This window comes from Manacus vitellinus, unplaced genomic scaffold, assembly GCF_001715985.3.
Source record: "Manacus vitellinus isolate BGI_N305 unplaced genomic scaffold, ASM171598v3 scaffold_53_pilon, whole genome shotgun sequence".
Taxonomy (NCBI): domain Eukaryota; kingdom Metazoa; phylum Chordata; class Aves; order Passeriformes; family Pipridae; genus Manacus; species Manacus vitellinus.
Genome location: NW_021940637.1, coordinates 2,412,734 through 2,424,323, shown reverse-complemented (window position 1 = coordinate 2,424,323; position 11,590 = coordinate 2,412,734). Strand labels below are relative to the sequence as shown.

At 41.5% G+C, this 11,590-nt stretch overlaps 1 protein-coding gene across 2 annotated transcripts in view; it reads left to right on the top strand.

Annotated features, from left to right (window-relative positions):
• The first annotated feature begins 1,501 nt into the window (after positions 1-1,501).
• The window catches only part of TLN2 (talin 2), a 152,756-nt gene continuing 142,667 nt past the window's right edge, over positions 1,502-11,590 (top strand). For both annotated transcript variants that reach the window (XM_018081477.2, XM_018081478.2), the window contains exon 1: positions 1,502-1,615. The gene's annotated coding sequence lies outside the window, so the exon portion shown is untranslated. The remainder of the gene's footprint in view (positions 1,616-11,590) is intronic.

The window sequence follows — 11,590 nt, the reverse complement described above, 5'->3', positions numbered from 1 at the left end:
TGATGATTTAGAATTTCTGCTGTGAAAACCTTCTCTTATTTGGTATTGTTTCTCCAAAGATTTGACTCCACATAGCAGGGGTGTTCTGAGGCATTAGTGTTTGGATTGTGTCACTCTATATGCTTACCTATATAATGTATGTCTATTAAATTTGTGCAAATGCAAAGTCTAGGTGACTTGCAAAAATGACAGTGCCTAATTAGTCCCCACATGTAGACAGTAGTGCAAACATCCACCTCCATTCCTTCTTGTGGCACTGCAGTGTCAGATAACTGGGATGTCGGTGTTTTATGTTCCTGAAATGTGAGCTGAAGCATCCCTCCAGTCCATAATTTTAGCATTTTAGTTCCGAAAATACCATTTTGAGGTAATTCTCAGCTCCCAGTCCTATCTGACCCTCAGAGATAGTTGGTAAACTGCCAAATGTGTGGACATCTTGATTGGTTTTTTTTTAATATGCAGAATTTCTTGCTAAGAAACCTTTCTCAGATGCTGCCTTTGCACCAGGCCATAATTAGGAAAGAAGTGTGAATGTGTTTACAGACCACTGTATCCAGCTTTCAGAAATTCTTTTCTTTTCCCAGCCTTTGAATCTTTAAGAGGTTTGGCAAGTCTGCTTATGCATGTTTCTGCAGACAATAGAATGCTGATGCAAATTGAGAACAGCAAGCAGAATGGTTGGGTGTTGTTGCAAATGGGGGGAGGATGTCTTAATAAGGGATTATTGCATTTCATTTGTTTGCATTTGGATTGTAGTGTGAGTTGGGACAAATGTTACTGGGATGGAGCTGGAAATTGCAGTTTCAGGTTGTCCTGTCTGTTGGTACCTGAAGGAAAATGCAGATTTTTACCTCTGGGCTTCTGCTTTTGACCACATATGATTCTAAGAATATAAATTAAATTGAACTGAAGAATTTTTGGGGACAAGGGAGGTACAAATGATAAAGCAGAGGTTTTTTTTCAGAGCAGTTTGGCTTCCAAGTTCCAGAGGCTATATTAAGCAGAATAATCTAGGCTTTTGCAACTCCGTGGATGAGATTATGATTATGGACATCATGTCGTGCCTTAAGCTCTTGTGTGATTAAACAATCCATTCCTTTTTCAAGCAGAATGCCTTGAAAATAGCCCAAGCTCCTTAGATGTGTCAGGCTGACCCATGGGGTGCTGAGGAACCCTGTGTCTGATCAGAGATGGAGAATCGGGGCCTTTTGTCTCTGGGCGCAGGGAAGTCGTGCCTTTGGAGTGAGACTGATGGGCTTGGGGATGAGAAGGTGGGGAGGAGCCTGTGGGTAGTTCTGCCACCAGACCTGTGAGTGTGCACAATGAATTTTCAAGGTTTCTGTCCCTGCTAATGCTGCTGAAAACCCATTTCACAGCAGCGTCAGAGAACCATTTCCCTGGCTGTGCTGTGTGCACATCTGCTTATCTTGGAGTTGAGTTTGAATTAGCCTGCATACTTGAGGCAATTGTGATAACATTTTGATATTTTCCACTTCCAGTTGCAAGCTGGGATTTCATCCCCAGAGATCCACCCCCTCGATTCTCAAAGCTCCGGCGCCTTTTTACTCTCAAGCGTCTCCAAAAGGCTGGAAAATGCACTGACTGACTCCACAAGGTGAGGGTGACTGCACGACAGTAAGTCTTGTCTTAAAATATCTTTACAGTATTGCAGTGCTGACTGACTTGTAGTCCCTTGACTTGGCAGCAACCAGCTGAATTTCTGCCAAGCTGGGTCGGGCTGGCACTTGAAGCTGCCTTCCTTTCATTCTCAGTAGGTAGCTCATCTTTCTGTGTTTGGGCAGCAGGGAGAAAGTGTGAGCTGAAGGGAATTGGAAATGAACCTTGTGTCTTTCTGGCAACTTTGCTAAGGCTGAGATTTCTTATTTCCGTGAAAAAGTGACATATAACCCAGGAGTAAGCAGGAGGCTCTCAGTCTTCTAAATCACAGCAAATAACAATTGAGGTGATAAAGAACCAATGGTACTACATGGACTGATGACTTTTTCGAGCTGAATAACAATTTACATTTGTCAGCTGTGGTAGAGATTTGTTGCTCTAGTGTATCAAAGTGTTTAGTGCTTTGCTGAAGCATTTGGTGTGGTGTGAGAACCTCTTTAGCAGTGGTATTTTCTTCAGGTCTTCAGAGTTTTGTGATGCCTTTCTTATTACATATTCTTGTTTGTTTTCTTATAATGATCTCTCTCTACCTTTCTTGGGAGCTGGTATATGTAATGTGGCAAATAACCCTTTGTCTCATCTACCTCAAGTCCAACTTGTACTATAGTTTGGTTATAGTGGTGCTATGTACTAGTGGGAAAGTACTGATTTTTCTGGAATGTGAGATTTAAAGTTTGTGTTTAGATGCCATAAATATAAGCATAAAACAGTTCCAAAACTTGCTGGCTTGAATTTGTGCATCTGGAAACATTAATTGGTCTTGAAGTAATTTATGGCAAGTACCTTTTACCTTTGTTCAGTTTAAATGTGCCAAGTGCTGTGTAACAAACTGTGAGGTGGGACTTGGCAGAAGAAAAAGGAAGCAGGGAAGGCAGGTCAGCAGTGTCTGACAGAAGTGATGGTGCCTGTTGAAGACAAGACCTGTGGTAACCTAGAGGGAGGGATTGTGTCAGGAATGTGATGGTGACTGAGGGACATAATCCTTAGACATGATAAAAATGTTTAGATACCAGGACAGAATCAAAATTTAGCAATGAGCCTATAAATGAGATCAGGAAGCCCAAACTGAATTCCTGTAGCTTGCAAGTTCTGTAACTCCTGTTATTTCTTGTTTTTTGTAATTCTTGTAGTTCTCTCCCATTTTTGACTGAAAGATTTTCTTAGATGAATTTTTGTTGTGGTATAAAGAAACATCTGTTGACAAGGGATTGTCTGAACTCTCTGGGGAAAGGATCAAGTGGGAGCCACTACTGCACAGCTGGAATCAGGGGCAAGCAGGAGAAACCAGTGGCACATCTCCTGGGTCAGGGTATCACTCAAGGCCCTGCTACAGGGAGGAACAGGTAAATGTCCAGCTTCAGTTTAAAAAAGCAAAGGCTGTGGGAACTGAGGTCAGTCTGTTGTGATGTTTAAAGTACTCCTTGGAAATGTTTTGTGCAACAGCTGAGGATTTACAGACCCCAAGCAAGAACCCAAGATCCTGTAGTGTGTACCAAACCTGAAAAATACTTGGGTTTTTTAATTTACAGAAAATTCTGTGGCTGCGTTTGCAGTTGTGAGTGAGGTCTGGATCAGCCTGGTTGGTGCTGGATTAGGCTGTTCACTGCACTCTGAGAGATGTTACTGAATGTACAGAAGACTGAAACCTCTGAAGAAGGGGTAGTTAATTTGCTTGGTGAGGTTGGACAGACCAGACTGGATTAAACACCAAACAAATCCAGACATGGAGCCAAGGGGGGTTCCAGTGGATCTGACGAGTCTTGTCTGAGCCCTCTGTGTGTGGAGGATCTGGATGTGTAAGGGGTCAGTTCAAAGGGTTCACAGGTGCTGTATGAGTGAGGGGAATTTGGTTCTCTCTCTGTCTTTGGAGAGCCAAGAAAGCAAAGGCCAGGCTGAAAAAGCCAAACCTTTCATGGAGCAGGAAGGCAGTCTGTTAGTGGTGCTACCTGCATCCATGGCTGTGGGACACCTAAAACTTTGTCCCTCTCCTTTTGTACCCTACCTGTTGTTTTGCTCAGAATGGCCACCAGAACAAGCAGATCCTTAACTGTTATAGGGAGCTGTCCCACTGCTGTGGGGCTGTTCCTGGAAGGAAACGGTCCAATCTTGAAAAACCCCCTTACAGCAGTCACAGCAAACCCTCCAACACCAACACAAACCCTTCCAGTACCATGGGAAATAATAACTGGAAACTTGATGAGCTTGAGGAAGAGACCAGTTGTGGTCAGTAGGTGACCACCTAGTTGCAAGTACATTTAGAAAGCCCAAGTGTGCAAATTTCTTGGTAGTATTTTTGAGGGGGGAAGGAGAGAGTATCACTTTTGCTGTCCTAACAACTGCTTTGCTGCTGCCTGGTTTGCAGCAAGGCCCATCCATCCCAACAGCTGATGGAAGCCTGAGCTCTAGTGCAAATATTTAATGGTTGAAATTGCTCTATGAGAAGATTTAAGGAAGTGTTACTTGTTCTCAGGTGACTTCTCTTTGAAAAGTGCTCTTAAAGTTCTAGTTCTTTACTTCTTGCATACTTCCCCAAAGCAAAGGCTTTCAGCAGCCTGTTTGTATTAATTGCTGTGGTGGTCCAGGTGCCAACCAGATTTTAATCCATTCTGCCTAACAAAAAAAAGCAAGAAATAGTAAATAAGAAACAATGGGATTTAAGTTTCACAAGGCACTTGCTTTTCTGTAAGAAATCCCACAAGACAAAGCATTCAAATATTGGGAGGGGCCTGGGCAGAGAATGTGTTCTGAAAGTTTTCGTGTCAGAACTTCAGCTGACTTTATAAGAGCACTCCCAAGGGAATGGCAGGGTTTTGGTGGCAAAGACAGGAGGCAGAAAAATACCTTGACTGTGGTACAAGTGTGTGGTTAAGGTAAACTGCTTATGCAGCAGTTGCTGGAGTTTGTTTAATGCAGATAGAGGGAGTGTGCCATGAGTTAGAAGGGTAGAAGTGCCCTGGGGATCCAAGCAGGCCACTGTAAGGCCAGGCTGTGAGAGTGACTGGGTAATGACTGTGAATATCTGTGCAGGAACAGTGTGTTCCTGCCTAATGCCATTATCATTCCTTTTCAAACATGAATTGCAGTTTGAAGCGTTACAAATGCCATCTGCCTGTGAGGGCAAAAAAAAAACCCTGTTATTTTTTGTTGAAAACTAAAACCAAAACACTGTGTTCCGTGTGGATCTTCGTACAATCAGCCATTGCATTAATTTCTCTGGAATAGTGTTGCCAGCCTGCCAGGTTTTCATTTAAGGCAGTGATTTCTGAAGATTTTTTTTATCTCACACCCTTATCAGTAAAAACTTTGTGAGCACACACTCCCAAACTATGTATATTGTTTATAAATTATACACATATACTACTGCACTAATGTAGGACATACACAAGAAATAGAAATTAAGAAAGAACTGTAGAAAATTTGTTTTATTTTTTTAACAACACCCTTTTTCTCTCTCATTAAGGAATCGTTCAGTGAGAGCTCTGTGATTGAATATGCCTCACTATTTTTTTAAATGTTGGTTTATCACTTGGATACAGCCACTGAGGAGCTGGTTCTAAGTTCAGTTTATTTCAATACTTTGTTTTAATGGCCACAGATCCTCCAAGGGGGAGAAGTGCATTGTTGGTTGTGCTTACTAAATCATGAGACTAATTTTCCACTCTCATGCACTAACTATGAAAAGGCTTTTCTTGGAATTCATCTAATAAATTTCCATCTTCCCTGATGTCAATCAGTTGCTCTTACAGGCTAAAGGGAAGATGTTGCTTTCTTCTCTTCTCCTGAAACTCTTCTTTTGGAAGATTTTTTTAAAAAAAAATATTTTAAAGGTTAGAAAAATATGTACAGCTTTCAGAGGTTTTTATAGGTGAAGTTTAATTTCACCAACAAAATCACCCAGCAGTGGAAACATTTCCAAGTATCAGTTTTCCAAACAGTCTCTGTAGAATGAGTTTCTTTTGAAAAACAATTACTTTTGTGCTTCACTGTTAAAACATCAGCTTCACCTTGTGTATTTATTTGAAAATATCTGGTAGCTACCATACTACTGACAGCCAGCTGTCATCACAGAAAAGATCAGCAAATTTTGAACAGTTGTGTTAGTGGAAAAAACACATAATGGGTTAACTCTGATGACTCCTTTAAGCACTTTGCCACAAGGTAACTAGCAGAACTCAGTGTGGGAATATGAATTTAATGCTCACTCCCCATGTCGTTACAAGGTATTGTAAAGGTGCTACTATTTAAAGATCTTATTTTTGTAAAATTATATAATCCATGACGTCCTGCAGCACTTTGGGCTCCAGTGTTGCTGCATCAGTTTGCCTGTGAATGATAAAGTGGAAGAATTTCATGTGGTGATGGAGGGGCTGCTTTAACTGGAATAGAAAAATAAAAGGATTGCAGGGTGGAGTTTCCAGATAGAACCACAGGAGTGTACACTTGCAGAGTTTCCCCATAAAACATTGTTTCTATCAAAGAAGTAATTTACTGTTGAGAATATGTGGAGTCTACTCAGATACATCTTTCCTGTAGCTATTCAGAGGAGTTCCCAGTTCATCACTGAAACAATGCAGCATTTACTGGAAGCTGAGACTTGTTAGAAACATCTGTGCATCCAGCCAGCAGCACAGCAAACCTCCCACGGTCCATAAGCTGTTCTAATACTCATTTCTTCAAATCTTCAGCTGTTTTCTATGAGTCTTCCAGCAGGATTTGCTGACAAAGGAATGGCATATTGTTTTCCATGTGTTATTTCAGCCATATTTTACTGCAGCAGGAAGCCCAAACCCTTCTCTGATGGTTTATGCCTTTGTGTCTTTTCCTATAAAGTAAGGAACCTTAAAAGAGGCTTTTATTTGCCATGGCTTAAAACCAATGGTGAAGAAATTGTAGAGATTCTTCCTCACCTTCTGGGTTCCTAATTTTTAAATGTCTTGCTAATCATGACAGCTTCATGTTATCATTATCTAATATGTCGAGGTGCAGTGTGCACTTAGGGGGAGGCTCATCATTAATGGTGACAGATATAAATCCATATCTCAAATAGTCATCTTCATAATTTCACTTTATTTTTTCTTTGGCTGACTTTTTGTCAGATCTGATTAGATTGTTGATTTTGCCTCATAATGTGTGTGACAGGGAGCTTGTACTGGGAATAGGAAGGGAGTTGTTGCACATGGATTTTGAAGCAAAAGCAAGATCTGTCATGGCATCTGTGTATCTCCCATAATAACACTTCAGAGTCTGTAGAATCAGAGGTGATTTTAGCAAGAGTGCTATTGTAGAGAGCCCTAAACCACTGGTGCATTTCCCTGGTTAAAATTCCTTGTCTTCCCTTGCCTCACGTTATGATACTTTAAAATAGGGTATTGTGACAGCATGCAAATTTTTAGAGGCATGTCTTTGTGCACTGTGGCCTTTGGTCCTGCCAATTAAACTTTTAGAAATAAGCATTCCTAAATAATTGGAGTTTGGTTTGGTTTTTGGTTTGGTTTGGTTTTTTTCCATCTGGAGCTTGTAAGAAGGGACAGCAATTCTTGCAGTTTGTTTAGCAGCCAACACAGTGTAGTTCTCATCCTGCCTCAGGCTACAGCAGATAAATTCCATGTACCTGCTAAACATCTGCTATCAGGCACCAGTTCTGCCTTGGTACCCACCCAAAAAGAGTATCTGTTCATGTACAGCTCATCTCTCTGTGGCTGCCCTGTGAGTTGGAAGGACTGAAGTACAATTTTAGCCCCTGAAGAAGATGCAAAAGCAAGGTGGGATTGCAGATAATGGTCCTCGGGGTAAAAAGGATAAAGCTGGGAGTTGGTTTTTGAAATTTGTTTACAAGGCACTTAAAACCAAAGGAGGAAATGTAGAATGAAGGCAGAAAATAATAGAATAAAAGGAAGAATGAGAAAAGCATTAAAAAACCCCAAACAAACAAACTATAGTTACAACTTTGTAAAGGCTGAAGATTTCCAGTAGTGTGTATTGACTGATTGTTTTTTTCTGGATTATATGCATGTCAAATTTCTTGTTTAATGTTTACCTTTCGTTATTTAAACTAAAACTATGTTACTGCCTGTGAAATAGTCTTTGTATTACTATGACCAGATACAGAAAGCAGCCATCTCATCATGGAAACAGACCTTAGAGAACAGTTGTATCCAATATCTTAAATAGATCTTTTTTCCTTCTGAGGTGGAATTGTCCTGTAAGAACTCTCAAATTTATCTTTCTTTTATTTGGAATATTTTTCTTATGTGTTCTGTGTAACTCTCCCGTGACAGGTGACAAGTGAATCAGGATGCTGGAGACTTGTGCAAGTGATATTTATCTTCCTTTTGGGCCTCTAGTGTTTAGTAGAAGTCGATTTTCTTTCTTCCTGGTCAGTCTACAGATGCTTGAAATACTTGTGCTTGTTGGGAGTTGAGATCTGAGCAACTCATACTTAACATATCTCCAAGTAGCTTAGAATTAGAAAAGCTTTCTTCTGACAACATACAGGGGATATTCAACTAAGCAATAGGAAAATGCTTCTTTATGAGTGATAAGCTAATGAAAGCCTAGTATTTGTATAATCAGGCTTGCCTGAGGTTATGAGTGTCTGTTAGTAGGTAGTGGAATGCAGGCTTTGGACAGGGTTGGTTGGCAATTATATTTTGATCAGTGTGAGTGTACTGGTGACTATTTGGCAGCGAAGCAGCTGCACATGGGGCAGAGGAGCTGCAGCAAGTAGGACAGACCCAGAGGTCTGGGCTTCTCTCTGGCAGTTTTTGTTCCATGCAGGGGACTGCTTGCATGGAACCAGCTCCTTCTTCACAAAGCACCTGCTGCAAAAAGAGCCCACACTGAAGTATTTGCAGGAAAAAAAATGTAAATGATAAATCTTGGTGAAGAAGGCAAACAGGTGGATCTGGGTTATTCTGGGCATACCCTGGTTCCATAGTGGGTGTCCTGGGAACAATGCAATCAAACTCAAGTGCTGCTGCAAGTCCCATAGTCTAGAAATGCAAGGGGTTGTTAGCAAGGAAACTGTTCAGCACAGGAGCTCCAGGGACATGTGGAAGACAGAAACCCTGACTGATAGTTAACTGAAGAGGGGATTTGAAGAACTTGTGCAGTTCCAGCATCCCTTCATTTCTGTTGAAGGCTTGTTTGCTTATTCAAGAAACAAAGTAGGAATCAAAGACACCATCAACAAGCACTGATCTCAGATTGAAGCCTGGTGTGGGAGCACATGGATGGCTCCAGACTGCAGTTTGTGTGGCTGGGTGTGTTGAGGTTGTGGCATATTTGGACATACCTCTTGAAAAGGCTTTTTTTGCACACAGAAGGGAAAAGCTGCCCATCCCTCTTGCAGTGGGATCCATGAACCAGGATGGTCCTTCTAAAGCTCCCTATCAAGGTCCTTTGTATAAACCCTCAGGAGGGTTTGGAGAATAATACCTGCTTTGTCAAAGAATACTTCTCTGTCATGCAAAGCCTTAAATGACCTGTCCAATATACAGTGGCTGCTGCCTCACTCAAGGGGGATAAAGACTGAGTGTGCTAAAAGTTCTCTCAGTGTTACCCTGCAAATGAGTGGTACAGTGGTGTGTCTTCCCAGTGGAATGAATAAGCAACTGAAGCCCTTGAAACAAGTATTTATGTTAGAAGAGTTTGATTTTTAAGGGGTTTTTTTGAGCTGGAAGAAATAAGCTGATGTGTTAAACAGTTCTGAGATTTTATGGAAAAGTCTGCAGGGTGCTGCAGCTTAATTTCAGTTTGTTTGTACTGGTAGCTGGTGGTTTCCAAATGGCTTGTTTGGGGGCAAGCCTTGCAATATTGTTTTCTGTAACTGAGCAAAGGAGCATAATGTATAGGCAAAAGACAGTGCTTACAAGGTAGTGGAGAAAATGAGCTTCCCAGTAGCTCAGCTTTGAAATCCTTGAATCAGAAAAAACCCCTTGTTTTCCCAGATGCTCTCCTTTTCCCAGGCAGATTGTGTTGTCCTGCTTTAGTGTCTGCTCTTTAAAGATTCCAAATACACAGGAACTGAGGTTAGTCCTAAATAAAACAAACTGGAGGCAGGAGGAGATTTGCCCACTTCTAGCTCTGTGTGGGGTGTGTGTTACTGTTGAAAACCTCTCCTTGAATCGGGTGGTTACATTTTGTGAGCTGTTGTTTCAGGTTCTTACCCCACTGAGATACCTGTGTAACTGCTTTGGCTGCACTTGGTGCTTTTTAAGGTGCTGTTAACAAACCCATGAGTTGGCAAAATAGAGAGATTGTTTAAGTCTCCATGGTGACTGTGGGGTCCTGAAAACAAAGGAAAATATATTTGACTTCCCAGGGCCCTTGGTTACCTCCAGGCTCTGTGGTTTAAACTCACAGCTTAAGAAAGTGTTTCTTCAGGCAGTGTGGAAAACTGCATATAATACAGAACATAAAACCTGGTTTGGTAATTATAACAGAGAGACACTATGGTAGTATTCAAGTAAAGAAGGGTTTTCTGTTGTTTTTTGAGGAGGTTCATAGAGATGAATTACACTTATGAAATTACTTCAAAAGCAATTTGTAAACAGTACTTTTGGCTGCCTCCAGAAAGTGTCAGAAGAATAACCTTGCTGCCTGACAGTTACTACACTTGCAGACAATGTAAGTTATTAATGAGATGGTGAAATTGTGCTTTCTGTTGCATATACTTGATATCTTCTGCTGAACACAGATCTTCAGTTAGTTATACTCAGAGTCAGAGTCACTGGAGCACTGCTGAGATCTGTGGGCATGAGAGTGACAGCTCAGGGAGAATGTGTGTGTAAAATAAGCACATACATGATGTGTCCAATCTGCCTAAATGGGTACCAATACAGCCTGTGGCCTTGGCAGATGATTACTTACTCTAATTCAACTCTCACATCAAAATAAATCCACTTATTTAGTGCTGACTGTCAGAAAGAATAAATACACATTTGTTTTGAAGAATGGAAGTAATCTGACTTCAAGGTGGTTTGTTTGACTTTGTAAGGATACATTAAGGATTCAGGAGTACATGGTGTTGGTTTTGAATGCTTTAACATGGTTACTGTAAGTCAGAGACAAGGACCAGTCTTTTGCTGAAGCTGATGGAGTGTCAGACACTGAATTGGAATCTGAACTATACTTGTAGCATTCTCTGACGTGGAATGATGATGTAACACACCCAGCATCAGTGAATTATTGGCATCCACTGTTCATTCCTGCATTTCCCCCTGGAGAAAAGCAGGTTTGATGGTTCAAGGCCGACTTCTCCCATCCCCTGGTGCTTCATCCTCACACAGCACGTGGCCCATCTGTGGGCTCTGGCGTTTTGGGGGTCAGAGCTGGGTGGCCTCGTGGGCAGGGCTGATGTGATTCCTCAGCCACAAACAGTGCAGTGTCCAGGGAGAGCCTGGGGGAACGATTTTGTCCTTGCACTGCATCTGTGGGGTTGGCTGAGCCATCAGGGCTTTAGGATTTCACCCTTCTCAGCAGCACTGCAGGCCTGGAATTGCTCTGCCAAAGGTGAAGGCACAGACCTTCATGGGCAGGGGAATGGTACTCTGTGTGTGTCACAGCAAATCGGGTTCCTGAGCCCAGATGTGTTTGGAGTTGAAAATTTAATTTGAAACACAGACTTTGAAGGCATATTTTGACCTACAGCTCAAGCTGGAAGCTTTGTTAAGCCTTGCATCCCTCCATCCCTTCTTTCTCATCCCATTTTCCAGCAATCTTTCATATCCTCACTGAGCATGGTGGCAATAACAAATCTGAGTTGCTGTATGCTGATGCTGCTTGAGAAACTCGGAGAGCAGATTTTGCACACCAGTGTTAATAGTGGGAAAAGTCTTTTCTTAATCTGCAGATGTACGTATTTTTTTCAGGAGACCTAATGTATTCCAATTTTTACATTATTTAAAAAGCT